Here is a 26,959-nt window from a genome sequence, read left to right as displayed (position 1 = left end):
AAGATCTCTTACACTTGAGCCCTGCGGTACTTCCCCTCTCACTTGCACTGGCGGAACACCTCTTTCACCACGCCTACCACCCTGCTCATTGCGCCCGGGTACCCGAGCCTGGCCGTGGTCCCATCGCTGGCTCCCCACTGCCCTCGGGTCAGCGTCCCCCGTCCTCAATGTGGCTACTGTGGGCCTGCACCACGGGCTCCTCACTGCTTTCTCAGCCTCTAAATATGCTTCCCCGCCCCCAGTACACACTGGATGGCAGCCTGCTAGTTGTGATAACGTTTATTGTGAGTTTATTTTTAAAGACTTCTGTACTTTGGGGCCGATTCAGTGTTACCCTTGTAATAACAGCATCACGGCGCAAGTGCCCCGGAACTATACCTGACCCTTAAGGAAGGAGGAGAGGCTGGCGCCGAAAACGCTGCCTGTGTCTGTTTTCATGTGGGGTGTTTCCTGAAAACGCCCCTTGAAGATTGTCAAGAGCCGTGCTGTCCCATTGAAATATAACGCGAGCCACAGGGGGGCTTTTAACTGTCTAGTAGCCACGTTAAAGATGTAAAAGGAAAGAAGTGAGACTAATTTTCACAGTCTGTTCTTTTACCTGGTAGAGCCAAAGTATCTTTATTTCCACGTGTTCAACATAAAACGTTATTAATGTGACGATTCACATTCTCCTATTTGCGTGAAGTCTTTGAAAGCCGGCGCGTGTTCTCCGTTCATGGCGTGCCTCTCCCCTCGCAACATTGGGGTGTTCAGCGGCCCCACGAGGCTGGTGGCTGCGTGCTGGAGGGCACAGGTCTGTACCCTTTAATGATGCAAGCTTCGTTTAGCCTGTGTTTTCCTGAGTTGAGATAGCTGAAAAGACATAGAGGAAGCAGCCTGGGATCATAATAATGGTAATTACCATTCTGTAGTGGGAAAGGTGTCATCTGTAGCTGTAAGGAATACTGTGGTATTGCAGGTACTCAAGCAGTTTTAGAGTGCTCAAACCAGATGTGGTTACCGATAATCAGGATACTTGTATATTTTACAAATGTTTTCAAATGTGTGTAGAATTCTAGAGGTTACGTTACCAATGCAAAATAACTTTTTGGGAATGTTAGTGTTCAGTGTATTTCCGATATATTTAAGTACTTAATTTCTAAGTATAGAACCTAAAAGTCATATTTCTTTAGTGATCACGGGCTTCTTCCCTAACGCACACACACCACACGTTGTAGTGACTGTGCTGACCACGTTACACAAAATACTAGCTCATTGAATGCCTTCAAAAACTGAGTGTGGGGCTTTCCTGGTGGCGCAGTGGTTGGGAGTCCGCCTGCCGGTGCGGGGGACGCGGGTTCGTGCCCCGGTCTGGGTGGATCCCACGTGCCGCAGAGCAACTAAGCCCATGCGCCACAACTACTGAGCCTGCGCTCTAGAGCCCGCGTGCCACAACTAGTGAAGCCCACGCACCTAGAGCCCGTGTCCCGTGACAAGAGAAGCCACCGCAATGAGAAGCCTGCGCACAGCAACGAAGACCCGACACAGCCAAAAATAATAAATAAATAAAAATAAATAAATTTCTATAAAAAACAGCCTGAGTGTGATTTCTTGCTGTGTTTCTCTTTATAGTCGAGGATATGGAGACATAGCAGGTCAGGCTGCCGAAGGTTCCAGAGCTGGTCAGTGGCAGATCTGGAATTCACACTCAGGCTGTCTGACTTCTGAGGCTCTGCTCTTATCCACTAAGCTAGGCCACCATCTCTTCATTAAGGTGTATCTGAAAATGCGTAAACAGAGCTGTAAACTTTTATGGTGGTGTAAGATTGGAGGAACATAATGGAAAACCATTGATAGGGAGCAGAGCTTGGAGGTCGTTCATTCTGGGAACCTCTTACCAGCCAAGTTATGCTGGAGGCCCTGGACTTTGGAAGGACATCGTGAATAAGCACCGGCTGCTCCAGTGGTCCTGGCGGGTGTGCCGCGGAGAGTCACAGAGGCGCACCCGTGAGTGTCCCCGGCCTTGCAGCTCGTGCCCGCCAGCCCTCCTTTCTGAGTACCACGGGCCAGGGGACCCCCAGACAGGCATACTCTCCAGCCCAGAGCAGGGCCTCAGCATCCCTGGAGGGTTCCTTCAAACTCACGTGGCTGGACACACCAGAGTGTGTCTGCAGGGGGGCCTGAGAATTTGCTTTTCTGATGAATTCTCAGGTGATTTGGAATTTTGCAAGACTGCTGATCTAACTTTGTGGGAACTTCGACATCGGCTGCCGTCCTAAGCGAGGCTCGTAGTGCCGGACCATCCTGAACTCACCCTTCCGTTGTTGGAGGGCCCTGGAAGCACTGGGTAGCCTCCCCTCGGGGCAGATGGAACTGACATACAATCGAGAGTCTGGTGCTGTGGGGGGGACTTCTGTGTGTTTCCAGGTCGGGAAGGCGGTCTCCGATGGGCTGTCACGCGGGCGGGCTCTCTGAATTCACAGGCTTAGATTTGCAGTCCAGCTGCTTCTCTCCATGCAGCTTGTCCCAGGAGGAGCAGCAAAGATTTATTTACTTAAACAAGCTTAATAATTCTCCCAGCCGCGGAGAGGGCGGCCAGCTCGGGAAGAATCTTAGAAGAGGGAGAGATGGGCGTGAGACGCTTAGAGAAGGCGCCAGCGGCTGTCTCATTGGACGAAGCCCATCAGTGTCGGCATCGATCTTCCTTGAAGGATGTGCCTCAGTTTCGTATCCTATGAGTTTTGGCTGAGCGTTTAAGGATGTCTGCAAGTCAACCGATATTTTAATTACGTCACTTGCAAGCCTGGCTACAGAAGAGCGGTTCTGTCTCTCTTTCCCCCTTTCCAGCTGTGTTCGTTTTAAGGGCAGTCCCTTTAAAAGCTTGTGTCCCTGTTTTCTAGTCCGTGTGTGTTGGGGGCAGGGGTGGTGGGGAGATGTCGAGATTGGGGATAAACAGCTCTCTTGTTGCTCTGAGGGATGGGAACCAGCTTGGGGACATGGACGTAAAAACTGCAAACTGCTGGAGTATTTTTAAGAGACCGCGAAATAACGAGGGATTCAGGGAGTTACTTTAGAATCAGTTTCAGGACATTTGATATAGGTGAATAGTGAATTTTCACCAAACTGCTTGCTTTATTTTTTTGCGGTACGCGGGCCTGTCACTGTCATGGCCTCTCCCGTTGCGGAGCACAGGCTCCAGACGTGCAGGCCCAGCGGCCATGGCTCACGGGCCCAGCCGCTCTGCGGCATGTGGGATCTTCCCGGACCGGGGCACGAACCCGCGTCCCCTGCATCGGCAGGCGGACTCTCAACCACTGCGCCACCAGGGAAGCCCTGCTTTCTTTTTTAAGGAACATACTTGGAGCAGAATCTGGCAAGACGGCTATAAAAGCAGATTTTTCCTTTCTTTTGGTTCTTCCCTGTATTTCACATTCGTGTGTGATTCCCCGACCCTGGCCATGCAGCTTAAGTCATCTGCCTTCCTTACCTGCACTAGGGTGGTTTTCCTTTATGTGTTCACTTACTGCCTTCTTCGGACTGGCCTGGCTTGTGTGTACAAGCTCCCCTCCCTTTATTAAGACGTCTGTGCTGCATCATTTCCCTTCTTAGGGTCTCCGTCGTAAGTCTCTTTCATATGGTTCAGGAGATAAGACCCGGTGGTGACTATAAAGAAACTGTCCTCTTAAAACTGGGCGAAGGACAACAGACCCTCTGCCGTTGTCATTTTCACTTTGAAGGGTGCCTGGGTGGAACTGAGGCTCCGTCGAGGGTCGTAGATGACGGCTCCGCTGCTTGAACTTGACTGTGCCTTGCGCCAGGCGAGCTCAGCCCCGGGAGGGAAGGCTGCCCTGCTTTCTGGAAGAAGGAGATCCTCTTTTCCTTAATGTCTCAGGTCGGAGAGGGTTGTTACAGTCAAAGGCAGAAAATGTTTTCAACATACTGCATACCTGAAAATTCCCATTCGTTTTTGAATTTTCCTAGCTGGTAGATTTGGGTTAAGAAATAAAAGCAATTCACTTTGGCAAATACAAGAGGATACCTTTTCAGGTGTTAATATTAAAAAAAGAAACTTGATGGGACTTCCCTGGCGGTCCGGCGGTTAAGACTCTGCGCTCCCAATGCAGGGGGCATGGGTTCGATCCCTGGTTGGGGAACTAAGATCCCGCATGCCGCAGAGCGTGGCCAAAATAAGTAAGTAAACAAATAATTAAAAAAAAAAAAAAAAGGAACTTGGGACTTGACCCTCTACTCTTGTATGTAAATTAGTGGTTCTCGACCAGGGGTGGTTCTGCCCCTCTGGACAATTGGTGGTGTCTGAGGACATTTTCCAGTTGTCAGGACTGGAGAGTGGTCCTGGTATCCAGTGGGCAAAGACAAGGGATGCTACCCAGCTTCACACAATGCAGCAGACTGTCCCCACACCAGAGGGTTAACTGGCCTGAAAAGTCAGTGTTTCAGCAGCCTTGTTACGAGCGACTGCTCATGTACTTTGCTTAAACCTTTCAATTAATGGCCCACGTATTCTTTCACACAGTTGCCCTCTTGGAGATCATTTTTTCCCTGCAGTTTTTTTTAAAATAAATTATTTTATTTATTTATTTTTGGCTGTGTTGGGTCTTCGTTGCTGCACATGGGCTTTCTCTAGTTGCGGTGGCTTCTCTCATTGCAGAGCACAGGCTCTAGGCGCGGGGGCCCCAGCAGTTGTGGCGTGCGGGCTCAGCAGCTGTGGCTCGCAGGCTCAGTAGTTGTGGCACACGGGCCCAGCTGCTCCGCGGCATGTGGGATCTTCCCGGACCGGGGCCCGAACCCGTGTCCCCGGCACTGGCAGATGGACTCCTAACCACTGCGCCACCAGGGAAGCCCTCCCTACAGTTTTATAAACATCAAAAATAATACCTATTTAGAAAGCTAAACAGTGTTTATACACCTCTACAGTTAAGTATATAAAGGAGAAAGTTTAATATAACTGAGTTAACCGTGGTTTATCTATAATATTGTTGGTGGTAAAGTATGGCATGCATTGTTTTTTAAATTTTCTACTTCTCCCTCTTTGGACCAGATAAATATGAAATGCTGATTTTGTAGGAAGCATTATGAAACCTGGCTGAACCGTGGTGACAGCACATTCCCTTTAGAATGTCCACAAACGGGGAAGTAATGGGGTCCCTTATCAGTTGCTTTTAATAGGTAGTTGATTTTCAGAGTTTGGTCTAATCAAAGACCTCTGTTTACTTAGCTCAGAATCCTTACAATTGGTGATTGTTTATAGGAAAAAAAACCCTGTTTTTGTTGTTACTAAAGTTTTTAAGATCCTAGGTTCAGCCTGCTAATCTTTGAGCTGGTCACATCTGTCAGCTTTTGAATGTTTTATTTCCTTTTTTTTATATAGTTCTAAAATAAACTCTTCAGGGGAGAGAGAACCAAAATATCACAAATTAGACCTTATCCAGGGAGGAGGAAAGGGAAAATGATAATTGGGTTGTTCGTCTCACTCAGCGTCTGGCTCAGTGGCAGAGCTGCCTGTGCGGTGGCCTGGATCGTCATGTTCTCTCTGCCCTTCTTTTTCTTGATCAAGTCAGAGAAGCCTAGAAATCGAGAGGGCTGCCAATTAGAAGTTTCCTCGGCTTGATCTAGATCTGTTTTCTGTAAATCATTTCCTGTTGTATTGCTCTCCCCTTTGACTTGGTCACTTCTTGTATCTGCTCTCTTCCTGTTCTGTTGCTAGGATAAACACAGAATGAGCACGCTGGAAATTTTTGAACTTTTCTCGGTGGAGATGGTTACAAGTACAGGCAGTCTTTTTCTTTCCTTAACCTCCCATCCTCGTGTGCACTGAGAAGGACCTAGGAAAGATTAATAGTCACTCTCTGGACAGACTTGGAGACTCTGCAGTTGTGTGCTGCATAACATTGTGTGTGTCTAATTGTTCTGTGTGTGTCACTGTATCATTTGATCCTGACTCATCAGTGGAGGAGCAAGTACTGTGACTTGGCCACTGTGGAGAGAAGGAACGTGAGGGTCACAGGGACGGGGGCTGGCCGCAGGGGTCCTGCTGTCAGGTCATGCCCCGGATCTGGAGCTGCGGACGCAGGGCTTCCTTAGGGCTTTGTCTTTAAATCCCCTCCTCCCTCAAAATAAAACGTTTGCCGGCATGCAGTAACTTCCTGACTTTTCATTATGATAGGGGCTGGCTTAAAACAGCCTCATCCTGAACTTCAATAATAGCTGGTCTAAATGTGAACTCGGAGACGTCTGGTTTCCCGTGAGCAGTGAGGGTGCGCGTGTCCACCTGCTGCTAGTTTGGCCCAAGCTGCCCGGCTCGCTTCTAACACCTCTCCACCTCCGTCTCATCTTCTGCGAAGCAGGGACTTAACGCTGATGTTTTCAAAGACCTTTTGTGGCTCTGCTTCCCTGTTTAGAAATTGCAGCTGTGCAGTTCCTTATTCGAGAAGGGTCTTCAAAACAGAGTGGGCTGAACCGGCCTGCGCGTGGTAAACTGAGGCTGCTGGTCCCTTTTTGTGAACCTGGCTGGAGGACCGAAGGGCACGTGTGCGGGGACAAAGCACAGGCTGCCTTCTCCATTCCCGATCTGACCCACAGATCAGACTGCCGGACTAGGTTGCTGTCCCTGAATTGTCACCCAGTGAATACTTTTGAGTGCCGGCTACAGCAGAAGCACCGTGCTAGGAGCTATGGACATAGGAAGGTGGACCACGCAGAGCCCTGCCCTCAGGGAGCTTGTGAGCCAGCAAAGTGATTTTGCAGGTTCATGATCGACTCTCGCCTCAGTGTACAGAATGAGTGCCCGTGCTTCTCTGTGGGGTCCTGTGGGTGGTGCAGGGGAGACCATGGAAAGTCCTCAAGGCCAGGGAGAATTCATTTCAGATATTCTCGGGAGAGTCAGGTAGCCCTGAGACCGTGGAGTGTCCGCTGAGCAGGGATGGTCCCGGTTGCCGCTGGTAAAGCTCTGTGGCCGCATTGCAGCTGGGGCTGGTACCCTGTCCTCCCCCGACACCAGCCTCCCTTCCCGGGACGGTGCTGTCTTCCAGGGCCTGCGTGAGGCCATGCTGTCAGTTTGCTTAGGATGAACATGTGGCTTTGGGGTCAACTACTCCGTAATTTTCAGATTATGTAAACTCTGCTTACGTGTGATTTATTTGCCTCCGAATTTCAGCTCTTAAAAAGAAAAAGGACAAAACTACTTATTGTTGCTTTCAATGGAATGCCGGTGTCAGGAAGCCCACTGATACTTCTAATTCCTTTTTTTCCCCTCATTGATGGCGGTGTAAGTGCATTACGCCGTTACGTTTTAATCTAGAAAAGATTTGTTTAGTCAGATGGCTGCTTCGCCTGGATCGGTGACGAATATTGTGAATCCGTCCTGTTCAGGCATTTTGCAGATTTGGTTTTTATCCTGATTGTCGAGTTCGAGTGTTTCCTTTGAAATGTGAACTATTTGTTCGCTCCATTATAGATGTTAGTTTTGGTATTTTTTCAAATGCAGTGTTTCAGGTCGTTGACCTCGGCTTCATCTAGTTCCCAAATCATTGTTCCCTTTTAACAGCAAGACGGTGGACCAGTTTCTGTGTTTCTGTTTAGCATCCGGAAATAATTTAATCCTGGCATTCAAAACAATTCAAATCATAATTAGTGATTTGTCCTCTCTTTCACACTGAACTGGTTTACAGTTCCTCCTTTAACTTTTGATGACATGGGTTGTGTAAAATAGTCTTTGTGATGCATTGGAATTCATTTGTGATTCACTTAGTGTTTAAGTGAAGCTTAATTTGAGAATAACGAGAATTTAATTTGAACTATGAGTTTTGTGTTGGCCGTTTTAAAGATTGCTTGGAATACACTGATTCCTGGCTCTCAGGGACCTTAACAGGAGAACATTTGATGCCTGCTGAATAAGTCTTTTTGGGTCTCGTTCAAGGAAGCGAGGTTTTTGTTGTCGTTTACAGACTTGTGTAGAGTATGATTTTATGTGTGTAAGTACAGGTCACGTGTTCTCTGAAGAACAGCAAAAGTTGTACCGTTTCAACCAAGTAAATAACCTTACACTGTCGTGTTGAGCTAATCAATAAATGTGTTTATCTCCTTTTGCCGAGTAGACTTTTTACTAATTTTTCCGAAGTGCGCTTTGTAATTGTCGAAAGGCGTTCATGTTATGCTCTGCATATATGGATTTATGTGTAGGATGTATAGTACATATATATTTTAAAATAAACCTTTAATTTTAGAGAAGTCTTAGATTTATAGAAAAATCCCAAAGAGAGTACAGAGAGTTGCCATCCCCAGCATCCGGTTTCCACTGTTGCTAACATCTCCCGTTACTCTGGTGCCCTGGCCACAGCTCATGAAGCAAGACTGGTACTTTATTAACTAAAGTCCATACTTTTTTGGATCTTCTTACTTTTCCCCTAATGGTCTTTTCTGCCCCAGGATCCCATGCTGGAAACCGCATTCCATTTACTCATGGTGTCTCCTGAGGCTCCTCTTGGTGTGACAGTTCCTAGACTTTCCTCCTTCTGACGCTATTTTCAGTGGCGAGAAGGACCAGTCAGGTGTTTTGTGGAATGTTCCTCTGTTGGGATCTGTCTTGTGTTTTTCTCGTGATTAGGCTGGATTACAGGTTTGGGGGAGAAGACCACAGAGGGTGAGCACCGTTTTCATCACATCCCGTCCAGGGTGCATGATATCAACGTGGCTTGTCCCCACTAACCTTGACTTTCTGGCTGAGGTCGGCTCTGCCAGGCTGTCCACTGCGGGCCCACTGGGAGTGACCCAGGGCTCCTCTGTTTGCGCTGCAGTCTTGGAAGGAAGCCCAATGCCCTCAGAGGTCCGGTGGAGGGAAATGGAGTCACAGCCGTGAACCCTGCCCTGCAGAGGTCAGTCTGGGCCAGAGGAGGGCGGTCCTCAGTGCCAGGCTTGTCTGAAATGGTTCTGTCGTGTGTGTGTGTGTGTGTGAGTGAGAGCAGGTGAGTGTGTGCACGTGTGACGATGGGAGTGTCCACGGACGTTGTCCAATTTGGGCAAATAAAAACCAGCAGCAGATCTGCCTGGTTTCGGCACAGGCCCGATGCTTCACGCTCTGAGATGGCCATCCTGTGCTCAGGCAGACCCGGCGAAGGGGGGCGGAGGCCTGAGATGGTTCCTGCACGAGAGGAAGTGCTCAGTGGTGACGGAGGTCCTGCTGCGGCCCCAGCCCAGGGAAGGTGCACTGCATCTGTGGACACAGCCGCTCTGGCGGCCCTTACCAGCTGCCCAGGTGCCCTGACGCGGCTCCAGGTGTGCGTGCTAGCAGATTGGGGCTGCAGGGCGTGGGCTCAGCAGCTGGCCTGGGGAGGGGATGGCGTGGGGCTTTCCTCCAGTCGCTGATCAGGCGGAAGAGTGGTTGGCCTTTCTCTGGGGTGCAGAGAGGGTCAGGTGTAATAGGGCCGGTAGCCTCTTTCACTTTCCTGTTTGTACCTCCCCTGCGCCCTGCCACGGACGGTATGCTTTGAGGGTGGAGGTGGAAGGCGCCCTGTGGGGATACTCCTTACCGTTCCGCCCTCCCCAGAGCTATGTACATTAGAGAGAATCAGTTATGTTCATTCGTGTTCATAGAACTTGTATTAGTGCATTTTGTTTATTAAAATTGACTGCATATAAACATCTGCAGTGGCTTTTTTGAACATTATTTTCTTTAAATCCATGTCTCCGTGTTAAAGTATAATTTATGATTTCTATTTTGACCTGTAGTTTCTGATAACTTAAAAAATCTTTCACTGAATTTTTTTTGTTTTGACTGGGGTTGTTGATGTGAGTTTTGGCATCTATGTGTAGAAGAATCATGACATGAAAATGAGAACTCCCACTTTGCTGGGAAACGTTTAAGGACAGCATTTTTGGAATTGGCTGGGCTTGGGTTTTCTTTATAGCAAGTCTGCTGGAAGCAGCATTCCATATGTAGAAGCAGGGCTGAACAAGGTGGTCTGTTCAGCTTCCTTCCAGCTTCAAGTTGGAAGAGGACTTGCTGGAGGAAACGGTAGTGAGTAGGCGGCAGAGCGTCAAACCAGGGGAGTGGGAAGGAGTGGGGGACTGGTCCAGCCTTGGGCTCCCGGGTCGGGCTCTCTCCTCACATCCGCACGCGTTCCTGGTACAACAGCACAGGAGCCTCTGCTCTGACGGGTCCTCCCTGGGGCCCCGCCCGAGTCTGGAATCTAGGGATTTGTTGAATCTGCCCCGGTTCGTGGCATCATGGGAAGTTCTGAGTGGTTCCCCAAAGGCGGTTCTTATTCCGGGGGCCCGTGGGGAGAGGATGGACTTCAGGGGGTCCGTGGCCTTGGGGTGAAAAACTTACATTTTTATCTTCGCTAGCTATGAATTAGTGTTTCCTTCCATTGTGGAAGTAGGGAGCACAGCCCGTGATGTTCACGGCCGTCAGGGAAACGAGCGGGGCTTTTGCGTCACCACGTCGTGGTGGTTGCGGTGGTTGGGATTTGGGCTGCTGTCATCTTCCTTTGAAATTACGGGCGTTATTAGACCTGCCGTACCCTCTTGGTTAGCGTATTCATACCTGAAGAAGCACATGTGCATCTCAAATTCTTTTTCTAAGTCATACTTTAGTGCCTGTCTTCTCATACAGTCGCATAAAATGAAAACCATTTAAAAGCATCCTGAGTGGGAGGCCCTGGGCCTCCCCTTCCGACGGGGGGAGGGCGTGCATGGCACAGGGCGGGGGCCTGGCAGGTCCGGTGCAGTCTTGTCTGATGACGGAGCTGCTGGGACCCAGGCCTCGGGCCAGAGCTGGTCCACATGGGCATCGTGGAAAGTAATTTAATTCTGTTGCCTCACAGAAGTCTCTCCAGTCATGCGGTGATGACAGAACATCCCCCAAGCGCATAACATAAAATCCTTTGTCTGTAAGAAAAACCTAAGAATAATTGTACTTAAATCAGATACAAGGCCTAGTCATTGTTTTTGTAAATTTAATTATTTCAGTCATCATAGTGGGAAAATACATATCCGTTTATTATCTGAAAAAAATGAATGTAAATAGTGTTCTGGGATTTGTGATTAGTTAATAGTCTAGTGATTGGGTTGGGTTGTGGATTCGGGACTTAGGGGTTTAGAGTAACTTCCAGCGTCAGGAAACTGTCGGGGACTTTTAAAAATCTCTCGCATTAAAGAGTTTGACTTTTTGGTTCTTGGGTGTTAATGGCAGAAGGGTCCCTGGAGTTTTTGACCCCGTATTAAACAGAAATACGTTATAAAATAAGAAGTGGCTTGGAAGAAGAGTTGGTGCACGGAGCTGTGACTGCCAGCTGCAGGGCTGTGGAGGACGCTTCCTCAAGGACGAACACGTCAGTAACGACTGCAGACCCTTACCAAACGTTCCGTCTGCCCTCCCCTAATATTGCTCTCGACTGTGCCCCTGCAGGCTGCCTCCGCCCCGTGTAAATAGGGAATTTATCCGAGTGCGGTCCTGGCGGCCTTTCTGGAGTGTTTTCACGTGGGTGTGTTGTATTTGCACACGTGTGCGGTGACCCTTGGTGGCGGCTGGCTGGGCGTCTTCACCAGGCAGGTGGGGGGGGCACAGCAGACACCCGCATCCCTGAGGCACCCGCATCCCTAGTGCACCCGCATCCCTAGTGCACCCGCATCCCTGAGGCACCCGCATCCCTAGGCACCCGCATCCCTAGTGCACCCGCATCCCTAAGGCACCCGCATCCCTAGTGCACCCGCATCCCTAGTGCACCCGCATCCCTGAGGCACCCGCATCCCTGAGGCACCCGCATCCCTAATGCACCCGCATCCCTAGTGCACCCGCATCCCTAAGGCACCCGCATCCCTAGTGCACCCGCATCTCTAGTGCACCCGCATCCCTAGTGCACCCGCATCCCTAAGGCACCCGCATCCTTAAGGCACCCGCATCCTTAGTGCACCCGCATCCCTAAGGCACCCGCATCCCTAAGGCACCCGCATCCCTAAGACACCCGCATCCTTAGTGCACCCGCATCCCTAAGGCACCCGCATCCCTAGTGCACCCGCATCCCTGAGGCACCCGCATCCCTAAGGCACCCTCATCCCTAGTGCACCCGCATCCCTAAGGCACCCGCATCCCTAGTGCACCCGCATCCCCAGTGCACCCGCATCCCTAGTGCACCCGCATCCGTGAGGCACCCGCATCCCTGAGGCACCCGCATCCCTAGTGCACCCGCATCCCTGAGGCACCTGCATCCCTGAGGCACCCGCATCCCTAAGGCACCCGCATCCCTAAGGCACCCGCATCCCCGCTGTGCCTGCCTCTCTCCCAGCTGCCCTTTCCTAGGGGCAGAATGGTCCCCGTCACTTGCTCTGGTCTCCGCAGGTACGTTTGCAGCACTGCAGGTGCGAATATGAACGTGCAGGCTGAACACACACCTTCCCATATGAGACCTGGCTTTTTGAGACATCTTTTCTGGCACTGCTCTTTTTGTCTTTTTTTTGGTGGAGTTTCTTTTAATGATAAAGGCAACCTACTAACTAACTCTTAAAGACCGTATTTAAAAAGGAAAATGCTTCCTGTCACCTTAACATCCTAAAAGAGAGACTTTTCACGTTTGTCATTAGTCCTTGAAATTATGTGTGACCATTTGTACAGTTTCATACTCTTCTTAATATGAGCATTTTCCCACCTTATTAGTAATTTGGTGATGTTTTCTTGTTGCCCAATATCCCGTAGAGGGACAGCGCCCTCAGTAGTGTAAGCTGCTTCCCGCTGACTCGGTCATTTAAATTCCTGCTCCAGTAGATGAGGTGCCTGTGTGCTCCTTTATATTTCTTTTCTTCTACTGAGCTGTTCCTTGACATAAGTTCCTCCGCGAGGGGTTGCAGAGTTAAGTGGTACGGATGTCTTTATGGTTCTTGATAGGTGTTTCCAAAACCCCCCCTTCTAAAGGGGCCGCGCCAATTCTCGGTCAGGTACAAGCATCAGTTTCCCCCAGGGTGTGAGGGCCCCTCTGGACAGGCACCTGGAGTCGACGGGTTCCAGAAGGCCTCACCTCAGAGTGACCGTGAAACAGGGCCAGAGCTCTCTGCTGTCAGAACTCCCTCCCGGTCATCCGAAGGCCAAGCTTGGAGCTTACTTCCAGGCTGGTGGCAGTTCTTTTTTTTTTGCGGTACGCGGGCCTCTCACCGTTGTGGCCTGTCCCATCGCGGAGCACAGGCTCCGGACGCGCAGGCTCAGTGGCCATGGCTCACGGGCCCAGCCGCTCCGCGGCATGTGGAATCTTCCCGGACCGGGGCACGAACCCGCGTCCCCTGCATCGGCAGGCGGACTCTCAACCACTGCGCCACCAGGGAAGCCCTGGTGGCTGTTCTTGAAAGGACTCTGTGACAGCATCTGGAGTCCCCAGCATGTCTTGTCCCTTTTGTTAGTAACAGGTCATTCTTTGGAGCCTTGTTTGGGGCGTAAAGGGGGTGATGGAATAGGATTAGCTTGGTTTTGGTCACTGGCCAAGTGAGACAGAGGTAACGGGACCACTCTTGTTTAAACAGTAATCTGATCTCAAAGGACCATTTCAGAGAAAGCGTTGCAAGACGTTTCCAGTACGTTTGCACGCCTATAAGAGGTACGTGGGAAGAGTCTCTAGCCGGGTGTGAGCTGTCTGTTGTCCGGTAACAGGTGACGTGCCCAGGTGAGCCGTGCAAGCTCCAGAGATGACACAGCCGCATGGTTTGGAGCCGCCGTGCGTGGTTCCCAGCGGAAGGTGACTGATGGCATCCGGGCCTGACGGTCCTCACTGCCCCGTAGCCGGCTGTGCTCCCTACCAGGCAGGGGGAGTTCCTCGGTGAGGGGTTGTCCCTGAAATGACAGCCCTGCTTCTGTGTCGGGTTTCCGTGACCAACCCTAGTCAGCTCAAGGCAGAGTAGAGATCACTTTATCGTGTACCCTTTAAAAAGATTTTCAAAGAAAGTGAAGGAATGAAGGGGGGGAGGGGAGCACGATGCGGGCAGGGATGGGCAGGGGCCCGGCCGTTCCAGCTGCGGGGTGCTGGGGGCCACAGGGAGGGGGCAGACTCCACGGGTTTCTGTCTCCCTCGCCTCCTGGTTTCGATGCTCTTTTGCGCTTGCGCTGCGTCCCCTGGGGGTTTATCCACCAGGCCCCCTTCAGGGTGGTCCGTGCAGAGAAGCCAGGAGTCAGGGTCCCCAGGTGCACAGCCTGGCTGCCTTGCTCGGTCCCCACACCTCCTTTCCTCCGCCTTCCCTCCGCCTGGAGGGCGGGTGGGTTTTTCCCCCAAACCATTTCCATCTGTAGTGAGTCTTAGATTCATGAGCCAATATTTTTAAAAGTGTTCAAATTAGTTTGATAATTGACCGGAGCCTTCCTGCTGCATTTTCCTGCTGTGCTGAGAGTGTCGGTCAGAGTTGGGAGTGGAGAGAAGGCTGGCGTGGGGACCTCGTCCAAGAGGACCTCAAGTACGGTGGTGCTCACCCCCCCAGGTGCGTGGCATCTGTGCAGGAAGCCCCCCAGGTCACGACACACGTGGGCCCTGGTGTTCCCCTCCCTCTGCAGAGGCAGGACCTACGCTGACCAGGAGGCCTCCTTATTCCTCCATCTGTTCCCTGGGTGAACATTTTAATTTCATTTTTGTCACGTGCGTCGTCCACGTTGAAGCGAGTCATTTGCTGTGAACTTACTGCCTCTAGGGACGATACCTAAATGGCCTGCTGTGATGTCCAGTAAAAGTAACAGTAAGTGACCTTGCAGGCTTTCACTTTCCCGGGTCAGCCTTGTTTCAACAGTACCCTATTCTGTGAAAGGTATCCTTTATAAATGTTGTATTTTGGCGTACCGATGTTAGATAGAATCACGTATTTAGGAATGTCTATTTCTGTTCATGGTGTTGTTAAAAAATAAAATCCAACTGCGTAAGTGTTAGGGATCTTACTGGCTTTATTCAGCGTTCGTGAATCGGCCAGTGTCCCATCTGCAGGTAGAGAGGAGCCTCGAGGAGCTGGACGGATGAAGGACTTTCATCCTCAGAAGGGAGCAGGGACAAGGACGTGATGCTGGACAGAGTGGGTGGGTTATTACAGGGTCACTTTCCTGTAGGGGACGGGTGGCAGGAGTCTACCAGGCAGCTGACCAGTGCTGGTCAGGCGGTTCCTGACCCACTGGGTTAAGATTCTGTTTCTGGGAGAGCAGAAACTGTAATGAGGTCTCAATTTGGTGACGTAGGGTTACAACAGGTGACTCCACTTGGGGGCCATGGTCTTGCTTTTAGCAGCATAGAGCAGGGGGTGGCATACTCTGGCCTGGGGGCCAGACCCGCTCCCAGCCTGGTCTTGTGAGTAGTCTTATTAGAACGTGGCCTGTGTTTGTCTTCCCGGTACGGGGGCAGAGCTGAGTCATTGCAGCAGAAACTGGCTCGCAAAGCCTGAGATATTTATCTGGCCCTTTTCCAGGAGAAGTCCGCCCACCCTGGTGTGCAGGGTCGCACGGGGGTGAAGTCGGAGGTCCTCGCTCTGTCACTTTGCTGGCGGGAGCTCGGCGCCTTTCTGTGCTAAGAGGCTGGGATACTCGTCACTAAGGGGGCGTTAGGGTGAATCCAGCCCACGGACCCTGCACACCATACACCCTGAGTGCGTATCAGCTCTTTCTTCCCGTTGGTGTCACGCACACCCTCCCATCCTGGTAGCCGCTTGCTTTCTACACGTAAAAATCTGAGGTGCAAAGAGGGTTTCAGTCCCTGAATTTTCAGAAATGAAGGCATTTAAAACAGCGCTGCTCGCTAGAACTGTAATATAAGCCACAAATGTGAGCTAAATAGGGAACTTTAAATTTCCTCGTCATCTCATTAAGAAAGCAGGAAGAGAGATGAAATTAATTTCAGTAATGTGTGTATACAGCCCAATATCATTCCAACTTAGAAAAAAATGACCAGTGGGATATGTGATTTTTATTTTTATTTATTTTTTTAGTCCATTTTTTATTTATTTAATTTATTTATTTTTGGCTGCGTTGGGTCTTCGTTGCCGTGGACGGACTTTCTCTGGTTGCGGCGAGCGGGGGCTACTCTTTCATTGCGGTGCATGGGCTTCTCGTTGCAGTGGCTTCTCTTGCTGCGGAGCACGGGCTCTAGATGCGCGGGCTTCAGTAGTTGTGGCACGTGGGCTCAGTAGTTGTGGCTCGTGGGCTCTAGAGCAGAGGCTCAGTAGTTGTGGCGCATGGGCTTAGCTGCTCCGTGGCATGTGGGATCTTCCTGGACCAGGGCTCGAACCCGTGTCCCCTGCACTGGCAGGTGGATTCTTAGCCACTGCGCCACCAGGGAAGTCCGGGATATGTGATTTTTAAACGTTTGTGCTTTTTTCTTCCATGCCCGTCTCTAGACCCGGTGTGTCCTTAGAGCGGGACACAGCCAGGCCGGCTGCATCTTGGGCGCTCAGTAGCCGTGGGACCAGAGACTTGTGAATCCAGGTCTTGGATCCTCTGACACCAGCTGTGTCTCCTGTACTTCCGTTGCATCCTGACCCCAGCTACTGAGAGTTGGTGCAGAACCCATAGGTGAAGAGCTCAGTCCCACAAGACCACCCCTTCAGATGCCAGGCATAAGTCCTGAGGCTCCTGTGCTTCTGACCCACTGGCCATGAACTGGGGGTTCCCGTGACTGCCCCCCGCCCCCTTTGGGTTTGATGATTTGCTGTAATGACTCAGAATCGGGAAAGCCCTTTACCATCAATGGCTTATTACAAAGGATACAGCTCGGGGACAGCCCGAGGGAGGAGAGGCATAGGGCCGGGGGGCCGGGGGGCCGGGGGGTGCAGAGTCTGAGTACCGTCTCCTCCCAGCACATCGTGGGGTTTAGCAGCCCGCAGGCTCCCTGCATCTTGTTCCTCCAGTCCCCTCCTCGCCCTGGTGGGGTTGACAGCTCTCACTCTCTGACCTTAAGGCTGGTCCTTCCTGGCCCCATCCCGAAGCCATGAGGGGAGGCCAGCTCTGGGCCACTTCATTAGCCTCAGCTTGGGCGTGGGGTAAGGGGCTGGTTACCAATAACCAGGGACGTTCCTGTCGCTCCGGACATTCCCAGGCCTTAGGAGCTCTGTACCGGGAACTGGAGAGCAGGACCACGCATATTTGAGCCGCATCGGGACGCCTGGCTGCACCCCCACCCTTCCTCCTCCCCAGCGGGCTGTGCCCCCTTGGAGAACATTCCTCCTCTGTGAAACAGCTGATGCGGTCTTGTTTCACATTCTTCTCTACCCTCTGGACTAATCACGGCTCTCCCTGTGCTGCTAACTCCCCCAGTTCCCGGTTCTCAGGAAAAATATAGTAACATTTCTAGGGAAGCTCAGAGATACAGACTGCGTAAGTGTGGCACAAAAATTGCGACTCTGCTTCTAATAACTTCAAGAAGAATGATGAAACTGTGGAAGATAGGCCTCTGTGGCTGCAGGTCTTCTGAGAAATGGGCTGTGTGGAGAAGCCGTCCTGCCGCCTGCTGCAGGTGGAACCGCAGGGTCAATTAGATCTGGGTCCTGGCAGCTCCTGCTGCTGGGAGCTGGCTGTCAGGCTCCGCCCCGGCGTGGACCGTGTGCACTGAGGATAGCCAGTAAGACTGGTTTAGGAGGAAAGCCAGGGAAAAACTGGGATTTTTATTCCTCACGTAGGCTTTGGTCTCCCTTCCTTGTGTGATGTTTCTGCATTCTTTTTTTTTTTAATTTTAGTTATTTTCTTTATTTTTGGCTGCGTTGGGTCTTCGTTGCTGCGCGCGGGCTTTTTCTAGTTGCCCCGAGCAGGGGCTGCTCTCTGTTGCAGTGCGTGGGCTTCTCATTGCGGTGGCTTCTCTTGTTGCGGAGCACGGGCTCTAGGCACACGGGCTTCATCAGTTGTGGCATGCGGGCTCAGTAGTTGTGGATCGTGGGCTCTACAGCAAAGGCTCAGTAGTTGTGGCACATGGTCTCAGTAGTTGTGGCACGCAGGCTCTAGAGCTCAGGCTCATTAGTTGTGGCGCACGGGCTTAGTTGCTCCGCGGCACGTGGGATCATCTTGGACCAGCGTTCGAACCCGTGTCCCCTGCATTGACAGGCAGATTCCCAACCACTGCGCCACCAGGGAAGCCCATCTGCATTCTTAGTGTTGACTTCTTGGCTTTTCTTTGCAGTTTGAAATCCAGGATTCTGGAAACAGTTCAGATCTTGGCCAACCAGGAGGACTCTGTCTCAGGCCTGTTGTCTCGCCTCTCGAGGCCCCAGTGGCCTTCGCTGGAAAATGGGTTGTCGTGAAGACAAAAATGAGCAAAAATGAGTGAAAGCAGAGAGTCCGGGGGCTGTGTGAGTGGGGCATGGTTGCCAAAGAAATTTCTAAGAATCACAATTTTAAAAAAGCAAAAATGTAATCAGCATTTTAGACATGGCCTACGTGAAATTCTTCAGACCTTAAGGGCATGATTAAAGTTTCTGTTACTGTGACTTGAGTTAGAAGCAGACTTAGTGCTAAGCTCTGTCGAATGTTGAAGATCTTTAAAGGTGGTGTTTGTACCTGGCTTTTATTCTTCTAAGAGTTATAGCTACATCAGCTATAACTATAGTTATAGCTATAGTGATAAAATACAGTGTTTTTCTACAGCTAAGAAGTGCTGAAACTTACTGTAAAATGCATGTGTGTGATCAAAATGATCCCATTTAAAATAATTTTATTATTTTAAAATTATAAATAATACATGTATTTTAAAATTAGAAAATTAATAATAATTTTATGATTTTAAACCTATCATTTCCGAAGGGTGTGCTCCAGAAACATGGGCCTCTGATCTGTAAAATAAGGGCGTCCCACTTTAGAGTCTGAATCATGTGTTAAGTCTCACTGGGCTGCCTGCCTCTATGGCCGCTGAAACTCAGTGGTCTGAGTTAATTTTTGTTGTTTGACATTCAGACACCTTGATTGTAACAGGTCAAGAAAAGTCTGCTTGAAAAAGTATTTTTAGCCTTTTTATTCTTTCAGATATTCAAGAAAGTCATTTTAGGGAAGTAAGCTCTAGTGCATTAGACAGATTTTTCAATTGCTTATGATTTCAGTTTTCCATGTTGACAGTCCTGCTGTTAATATCACTGTTTCTGTCCTCTTTCATAGTTTTCATTCTGACTGTATCGTGAGAAGCATGAAACTAAGTTCCGGTTTGGACAGTTATTTTAAGAGTATTTTCTTTCTCATCACATGGCTTTAGGTGATTTATTTTAAACGTTATTTTCCTGTGACTAAAGGATAATTTTTTAAAAGCTAATGTTCCTTAAGTAGAGGCTGTCTTAGCTCGAGCTGCTGTAACTAAATACCACGGACCGGGGGGCTTCAACAGCAGACCTTTATTTCTCCCCGTTCTGGAGGCTAGAAGCCTCAGGTCGAGGGAACGGCTGATTCAGTTTCTGCCGGGACCTACTTCCTGGCTTGTAGACGCTGCCTCCTTGCTGAGCCCTCACGGGGTGGAGAGAGGGCTCTGGCCTTTTCCTCTAAGAACATCTGTCCCGTCGGAGCCTCACGCTCTTGACCTCATCTGGACCTGTAATCACCTCCAAACGCCATCGCCCTGGGGATGAGGCCTTCAGTGTATGAATCTGGGGTAGACACAAATGTTCAGTCATAACAGAAGCTACCGAGACGCGCTGTGACTTCGTGAACCTTTCTAGAAAAAGCACGTGCCTTACCGTCGCTCCTACCTGACTTTCTTCCATCTGAAGTGGAAAACGCTTGTGGTGTCCAGGGCTCCCTTCCGTCGACAAGCCGGCCCACCGCTCAGCGCTTCTCCTGCAGCTGCTCCCAGGGCTTTGGCTGACTCGCTCCCTCCCAGGGCGGTAGCAGGGCCTGATTTTCCGTTCCCCCCGTCACCGTCTAGAAATTTGCTGCTGCGGAAGCGTCCAGGACTTCAGCTTGAAGCCTCGGGGAGCTGGAGCAGGCGCGCTGTCCCCTGTCTGCGGCCGTGCCCCGGAGCCCCTCCCAGCCGCCTCTCGGAGCCTCTCGGGGATGCTTGACCTTTCTGGCCCCAAGCTGGAGAACCACGAGTTAGACTGTTGATTTTAACTTTCTCAAGGCCCAGCTCATACACTCCGCTTGCTTTCTTAGTCCCCAGAGAGAACCTTCCAGATAGAACCGTGTCCCACCCACCTGCCCATGGCGAGTGAGGGTGATGCCTGGAGAAAGGAAAGTGCGTCCTGGTCCCTACTGTGAGTGTGGGGCGCGTCCTGTTCTCACTTGTATCCATCGTGCGGACGGCCCGTCCCATCTCAGACTCTCCGGAAGGGGCTGATCTCCGGGCCTGGACCCCCTGCCCCCGTGCAGGGCAGCCTTGCGTTTGGACGCCTGGCCGCACCGAGCCTGGATGTGTCACTGCGGGCTCAGCGCGGGACCCTCCCTGCAGAGACGCGGCAGGAAACGGCTCACCTCTGGGGGCTCTGAGTTTTGCTTCCTGAGCGCCTTCTGGAATTGGCTTCTCGGCCAGGGAGGGCATCTCGGAGGGCAGCCGCGTCTCCCGTGCCCTGCTTGTGACCCTCCGCGATGTGTGTATGTAGCCTGCAGAGCAGGGGGCTCTAGGCTCAGTGGAAAGGCTCCTGTGTCGTCTGCGCCCCTCACGCCTACCCCCCCAGTCCTGTGAGAGCGCGCGCACTATAGTGACTGGCTCGGTTCCTGCAGGCGGACGTCATGAAGTGCTGCAGACTGGGTGCTTATAGACACGGACGTTTATTTCTCTCAGTCCCGGGGGCTGCACGTGCGAGATCCAGGGTGGTGGTCAGTGAGGGCCTCGCCCTGTGTCCTTACTTGGTGGCAGGGGCCAGCAGCTCTGTGAGGTCCCGTTCAGGGGACTTCGCCCTCACGACCTGATCCCCTCCCAAAGGCCTCACCTCCAGGCCCATGACTTCGGGGTTAAGATTTCAGCGTGTGAACTTGGGGGGGATACAGACACTCAGACCATAGCAGCGACCCCTCGGCCCATCATAGCGCGTTGCTTAAATGCCGTAGCTTCTCGGTCTGTGGTCATCTTTTCCTTGAAAGGTTTCAAGCTTCAGTCTCCTGTCCAACAAGTATTTGAGTGTCTGCTCTGAATGCTGTGGGAGGCCCTGGCGTCCCTACAGGGGAGGGGGTGGCCCTGCTCCCCCAGCCTGCGACCCCAGCGGCTTCTCAGAGAGCGTGCGGTGGTGTGGACTCCTTTGGGTACTTTGAGGATCATTTGTTTACCTGATTTAGTTTGTTTTTTTAAAAAAACAAACCCTATTTGTATCATAGGAAAATGCCAGAGCCCCCAGGTGAACCACACGTCTAGGAATCCTAACAGGTGTCTCCGTGAAGGAGGTTTTAGGTACAGGGTCCTCTGCACAGCAGCCCTTCCTCTGCCCTGTGTGATGATGGTCTGATCGACGCTCAGTGTTTTCTATATGAGCAAAAATAAAGCTGACGTATTGGTCGGAATCTGGTGGCCTGTGTGGGGAGGGTAGAGGGGTGCCTTTGGTGCCGAGCCCCTGGAGTGGTGTATCCGGGCCCCAGAGCCCCTTCAATTGTCTGTTAGGGCAGCGGTCCACGGCTGGTCTGGTCAGCTGTGGCCAGAGGACTCACAGACCCCACCATGGGGGACACTGGCAGGGGTGGGTGGGTCTCAAGTCGTGTAGGGCCCCATCACAGAAATCTGTGTCCACAGGCAGATCCAGGTTTAACTCACGTTTATTTAGCAACTTGTATGCGGTATCTGTGGGACTCCCTTTGAGTAATACCTAGTATATCATCGATAAAGCAACTTTTTCTTTGAGTTATATGTTCATCTAATGAAATACAGGTACAAACTTTTATATGACGTGTAATTGGAAAAAGACTTTCTAAAATGGGTACCAGATTGAATCGTTTAGAAATTCAGTGATGTCCCATCGTCTGAATACCCTGATTTTGACTTAACTGTATTTCGTGAAAAACAATAATCAGTGATGTTCACGGGCGAGGGTGGTGTTTACGTGCCCGTTCCGCGCTAAGTAATGTGCACTGTGTGTGGTGCAGGGGTACCTAGTTGATGAGAATTTGCTTGTTTTGATGTGGATTTTAAATTCTTGACGGTTTTGAAATATAGAGAGTGGTAACCCCAGCAAGCATGTCACACGGCCCCAGCGGTCAGCAGCTGGGGACCATTCTTGTCCCATCTTCGCCCCTCCCTCCACCCCCTGCCGTGCTCCCACCGCTTTATTGTAAAGCAGATTCCAGGTATATATCATTTCTTGATATTATTTTTAACCAGAATGTAATTTTTAAATTTCACTTCAAATTGGTTTGTTTGAAATTAATTGTGTTTCCTCTCATTTGTTTATTTTTCTCACATGTCATGATAGCCCTTTGATATGCCCTTTATTGTCTACTTTGGGCTTTAAACATTATTGATGAGTTTGCGGCTTAATTTAAATAGCTTCTGCTGTAGACAGAGGAGCTGTCTGTCTCAGGCTGCCTTTCAAGTGAAGAATCATCAGCTAATGATACCCTGTTGACAATTAGGTTTTTTCCCTTCTGACTGCCGTGCCCGGTGGCAGAAGTGAGTGCCCCACTTCCCTGTGTATAAGCTTCCCAAGGGCTGCACTGATTCACTGGGATTCTTCTGGTGTGAACTTTTTTCCTGTATGCACTAGTCATGTTCCTGATCTCCTCGTCTGTGAACAAGATGGACTAGCTCGTTGTTAAAGTTCCCTTTTGGTTTTGCGGTTGCAAAAAAAAGAAAACCAGTATGCGGCATGATTGCTGACTCCCCGTTGCTGAGGGAGTTCATGACTCCCACCCAGGACGGGGCTTGAAGAAATGAACGCGTGGCGTTTTGCTGTGGCGCAGCAGGTGGATGTCCCTAACTGCAGGCCACCGCCGGGAGAGGTGGGTGCGAAGAGGCCACGTGTGGCCCTCGGCCGTCCCCAGGAGTCCTGGCTGGGTCTGCGCTGCTGTCCTGTGTCACCGGCAGCTCTCGCTTCCCTTTCCTGTCCTGGGTGGGGTGGGAGGCCCCCAACTTTTGTCCCACTTATAGTGGTCACATCCTGGATTTCCTGTAACACACTCGGTTCCTATCGTTTTCCCTTATTTTCATAAAGCATTCCAAATGTCTTGAAATGTCAACATCATCTGGAAGCAGCCAAAGAAAGTTTGGGGGCGGGGGCGGGACCCTCTGTCACCAGGCGTGTGACAGGTAGGCCATCTGGGGGCGGGTGCAGGGCCGCCCAGCTGTGGACGCCAGCTGCTCCCGGTGCCTCCCCTCCCCGCCCAAGGGGGGCTGTGTGCGAGCGTGCTGCTTGTCCCCTGGCCCAGAGAAGGATCTTTGACGTTTGGAACATGACTAGGGAAAGGAACTTGAGAATTTCCTCCTAGGTTTGGTTGCTGAGTGGCTGTTGAGGGCTGGCTGCCTCCATTCCTCCTGTGGCCTCCTTCCTTCAGGCTCCCTCCTGTGGCCTCCTCCTGTGGCCTCTTCCTGCAGGGTCTCTCCTGCGGCCTCCTCCTGAGGCGGCCTCCTGAGGCGGCCTCCTGAGGCCTCCTCCTGTGGCCTCCCCCATGGCCTCCTCCTGTGGCCTCCCCCTGTGGCCTCCCTCCTGCGGCCTCCTCCTGCGGCCTCCTTCCTTCAGGCTCCCTCCTGCGGCCTCCTCCTTCAGGCTCCCTCCTGCGGCCTCCCTCCTGCGGCCTCCCTCCTGAGGCCTCCTCCTGTGGCCTCCCCCTGTGGCCTCCTCCTGTGGCCTCCCCCTGTGGCCTCCTCCTGCAGGCTCTCTCCTGCGGCCTCCCCCTGCGGCCTCCTCATGTGGCCTCCCCCTGCGGCCTCCCTCCTATGGCCTCCTGCTGTGGCCTCCCCCTGTGGCCTCCTCCTGCAGGCTCTCTCCTGTGGCCTCCCCCTGCGTCCTCCTCCTGTGGCCTCCCCCTGCGTCCTCCCCCTGCGTCCTCCCCCTGTGGCCTCCCCCTGCGGCCTTCCCCTGTGGCCTCCCTCCTACGGCCTCCTGTGGCCTCGCCCTGTGGCCTTCTCCTGTGGCCTCGCCCGGCGGCCTCCCCCTGCGGCCTCCCCCTGTGGCCTCCCCCTGCGGCCTCCTCCTGTGGCCTCCCCCTGTGGCCTCCCCCTGCGGCCTCCCCCTGTGGCCTCCCGCTGCGGCCTTCCCCTGCAGGCTGCCTGCCCAGCTGGTTCTAGTGCTGCTGTCCTGAAGGGCGATGTGGGCTCTGCCCAGGCTCCAGGGATCGTTAGCCATCAGACCTCAGCTGACAGGTGAGGAGCGACACAGCCCTCTGTGGTCTCCTTCTGTTTCGACTCGACTTGGAGTCACCACTGCCTCCGTTTCCAGGTGACTTCTGCTTTACCTGGGCCGCGGGTTCTTCCTTGCGGCCTCTCTCTTAGGAAATGGGAAGCTGTCAGGAATTTCGGCCAGGCCGGATCGGACAGGGGGTGCGTATGAAGTGTGAGAAGGGCTGCAGCAGCCACGGGAGAAGGTGAGTCGCCCAAAGACGGGAACTAAGAAGCTGCCGCTGTCCTCGGTCTGGGGAGCAGATACAGGACCCCTGCACTGCGCCCCGAGCAGGAAGTGGAGCTGTGGGCTCACGCAGGCCCCCAGCCCCGGGAAGCAGCTGGAGCCTCCCGGCAGGGACCGCAAGTCTCTGCCCTTCCGCCTGCCTTTTGATGTCGCACCAGGGCCGCTCTCCGGCTGGCTCGGGCCTGGGAAACAGAGCTTTCCAGTTTTCCTCCCTGGCGGCATGAGCGCGGTGCTGATGCCCATACCAGCAGGCCACAGGTGGTGCGGGGGCACTCGAGATGTGGGCGGAGCGAGTGGCCCAGTGCGCTGGCCCGTGGTGGGCAAGGGTGGTGGCTGCCGTGCCTATTCCCCGAGGGGTCAGAGGTGGACCAGCAAGGGCGGGGAGGGTCCGCTCGTCCCACAGACCTGCTCACCCGCTGGGTTTGACACGCGAACCAGAGCAGGGTTGGCACGGCCGGCCTGGGCTAACGGAGGTGACCGGCGCTGCTGGACTTGGAGAACAGGTCCTGGGCTAACGGAGGTGACCGGCGCTGCTGGACTTGGAGAACAGGTCCTGGGCGCCTGCGTGTGCGTTTCTCATCCGGGTGCTGAGTGTGAGGCCTCGGGGGCCTGCGGTTCCCCTGGCATGTCACGTGGTGGGTGGAGGGACAGGCCTCTCTTTGAAGCCCTGGTGCAGACGGTTCACCAGCGCCAAGCAGGAAACAGCCCCAGGCATCTAGAGGATGCTGCGCCCTCCTGGCTCTCACCGAAGAGAAGATTGTCGGGGTGGCGGCTCAGGAGGGTCGAGCCAGGACAGAGGGCTTTCCTTGTCCATCCGCCTAGCTTCCCTCTGACCGTGGGAGGCTGTCTCGTTTCAGGCTAGACTTCGCGTGGCTCCCAGCTTCTGTCACCACATGTGCCTCTGTCTTCTCCAGTGGGCCTGGGGAGGTGACACGCCCTCTCCAGCTCCCTGAGCAAGAGAGGAAGTTGTCACTAGGGCAGGTGTCTTGTCAAGGGATGTTGGCGGCGCTGGGTGGGGCATGTAGGGGGCCTGGGAAGCCCCTCCCTCTGTCCCCCTTCCAGCGTGCATGGTGGGAGGTGGCCTCCGCCGGCCGCGAGGGGAGGGTTGTGTGTCTGTCAGTGGCTCTGCTCTGAAGCCCACCTCCTGGGTGGGGTGCTCGGCCAGTCAGGGAACCATCCCCCATGGGGTAGAGGGTGTGTCCTGCAGGACAGCCGCCCTCATAATAACCACGCGCTGGGCGTAGGGAAAAGGGCCCCAGGGCAGGGGGCAGCGTGGGCTCGGGCAGCCTCCCGTGGGGTTTGCTTGCCCAGCTGGCCTCCCCGTGCACTGCGCCTGGACGGGAGGAAAGGATGCCCCTGTCACCGTGCTGGTTGTGCACATAAATTGGGATAAAGATTATTTTAGAAAGAGCTTTACGAATGCTCTAACAATATATAGTTTTCTAAATGCAGAAATCTGGTTTTAAAAGACTTAAATTGAGAAATTACTGAGAGTAATTTTATGAACAATGATTAGTGTTTATCAGGATCACTGAAAAGGCCAGCATTCAGGGCTTTTCATCTCTTCGCATTAATTTAATTAAGCGGCTGCTTTAGGTCAATTGTCATCTAGTCATTATAGTGTCTTTTGCGTATCAGAGTGTGGCAGTGTCCCCCTCTACCCCCGGCCAGGGAGAGGGTGCAGCATCGCAGCTAACCTTGGTTTCCGGGGTCCGACTTTGGCCCCCGAGTCCGGACGCCGTGGAGGACCAGCTGGTGCGCCGTGTGCTGTGACTCGGCTTGCGGTGCAGCAGGGAGGGGGGAGCTTCCCCCCACTCTGGGGTGGGGGGAGGGGGTGCACAGGAGAAGGAAGGGGGACGGAACTCTGATTTTATTCCACGAATCAGCTTTGGCGTTGGACTTCTTGGTGAGTCCATGGTGTATAGCCCACCCCTGGGTACACACACATCCCGGGCAGGGTGTTTATTTTGGGGAGCTCCTAAATCTGTGCGATGGGCTTAATTTTCTTAGCTGTAGAGAAGGAGGAACTGACGTGAGAAGAGCAGTTTGGGGGACCCGCGCCCACGGGAGCCGGGTGTGATCAGACTCCCGTCTCCTTCCTGCTTACGTAACATCACGTACGCTTTACCCCTGAGAGTTCGCTGGCGTTATTGTGTTTGCTGTCCCTCGATTGTCTAATTCAGCTCTCCTCTGACTTTCATAAGCCACTCCTGCTTCTGTTTGTTTACTGTTGCCTCTTCCTATGATATGGCGGTTTTTTGTTTGTTTGTTTGTTTTTTGCGGTACGCGGGCCTCTCACTGTTGTGGCCTCTCCCGTTGCAGAGCACAGGCTCCGGGCGCGCAGGCTCAGCGGCCATGGCTCACGGGCCCAGCCGCTCCGCGGCATGTGGGATCTTCCCGGACCGCGGCACGAACCCGCGTCCCCTGCATCGGCAGGTGGACTCTCAACCACTGCGCCACCAGGGAAGCCCCGATATGACGTTATTTTAACCAAGTATATTTTGGA

General features: G+C 52.6%; 1 protein-coding gene across 6 annotated transcripts in view; it reads left to right on the top strand.

Annotated features, from left to right (window-relative positions):
* Positions 1 to 26,959, top strand: part of NCK2 (NCK adaptor protein 2) — a 133,813-nt gene that overhangs the window by 5,091 nt on the left and 101,763 nt on the right. The window contains exon 1 of one of the 6 annotated variants that reach the window (XM_060309640.2): positions 8,674 to 8,870. The exons of the other annotated variants lie outside the window; for them this stretch is intronic. The gene's annotated coding sequence lies outside the window, so the exon portion shown is untranslated. Of the gene's footprint in view, positions 1 to 8,673; positions 8,871 to 26,959 lie in introns of those variants that run through there. 6 annotated transcript variants of the gene reach the window in all.

Source organism: Globicephala melas, chromosome 12 (genome assembly GCF_963455315.2).
Source record: "Globicephala melas chromosome 12, mGloMel1.2, whole genome shotgun sequence".
In the NCBI taxonomy this organism is placed as follows: Eukaryota; Metazoa; Chordata; class Mammalia; order Artiodactyla; family Delphinidae; genus Globicephala; species Globicephala melas.
This window is presented reverse-complemented; position numbering and strand designations above follow the sequence as displayed.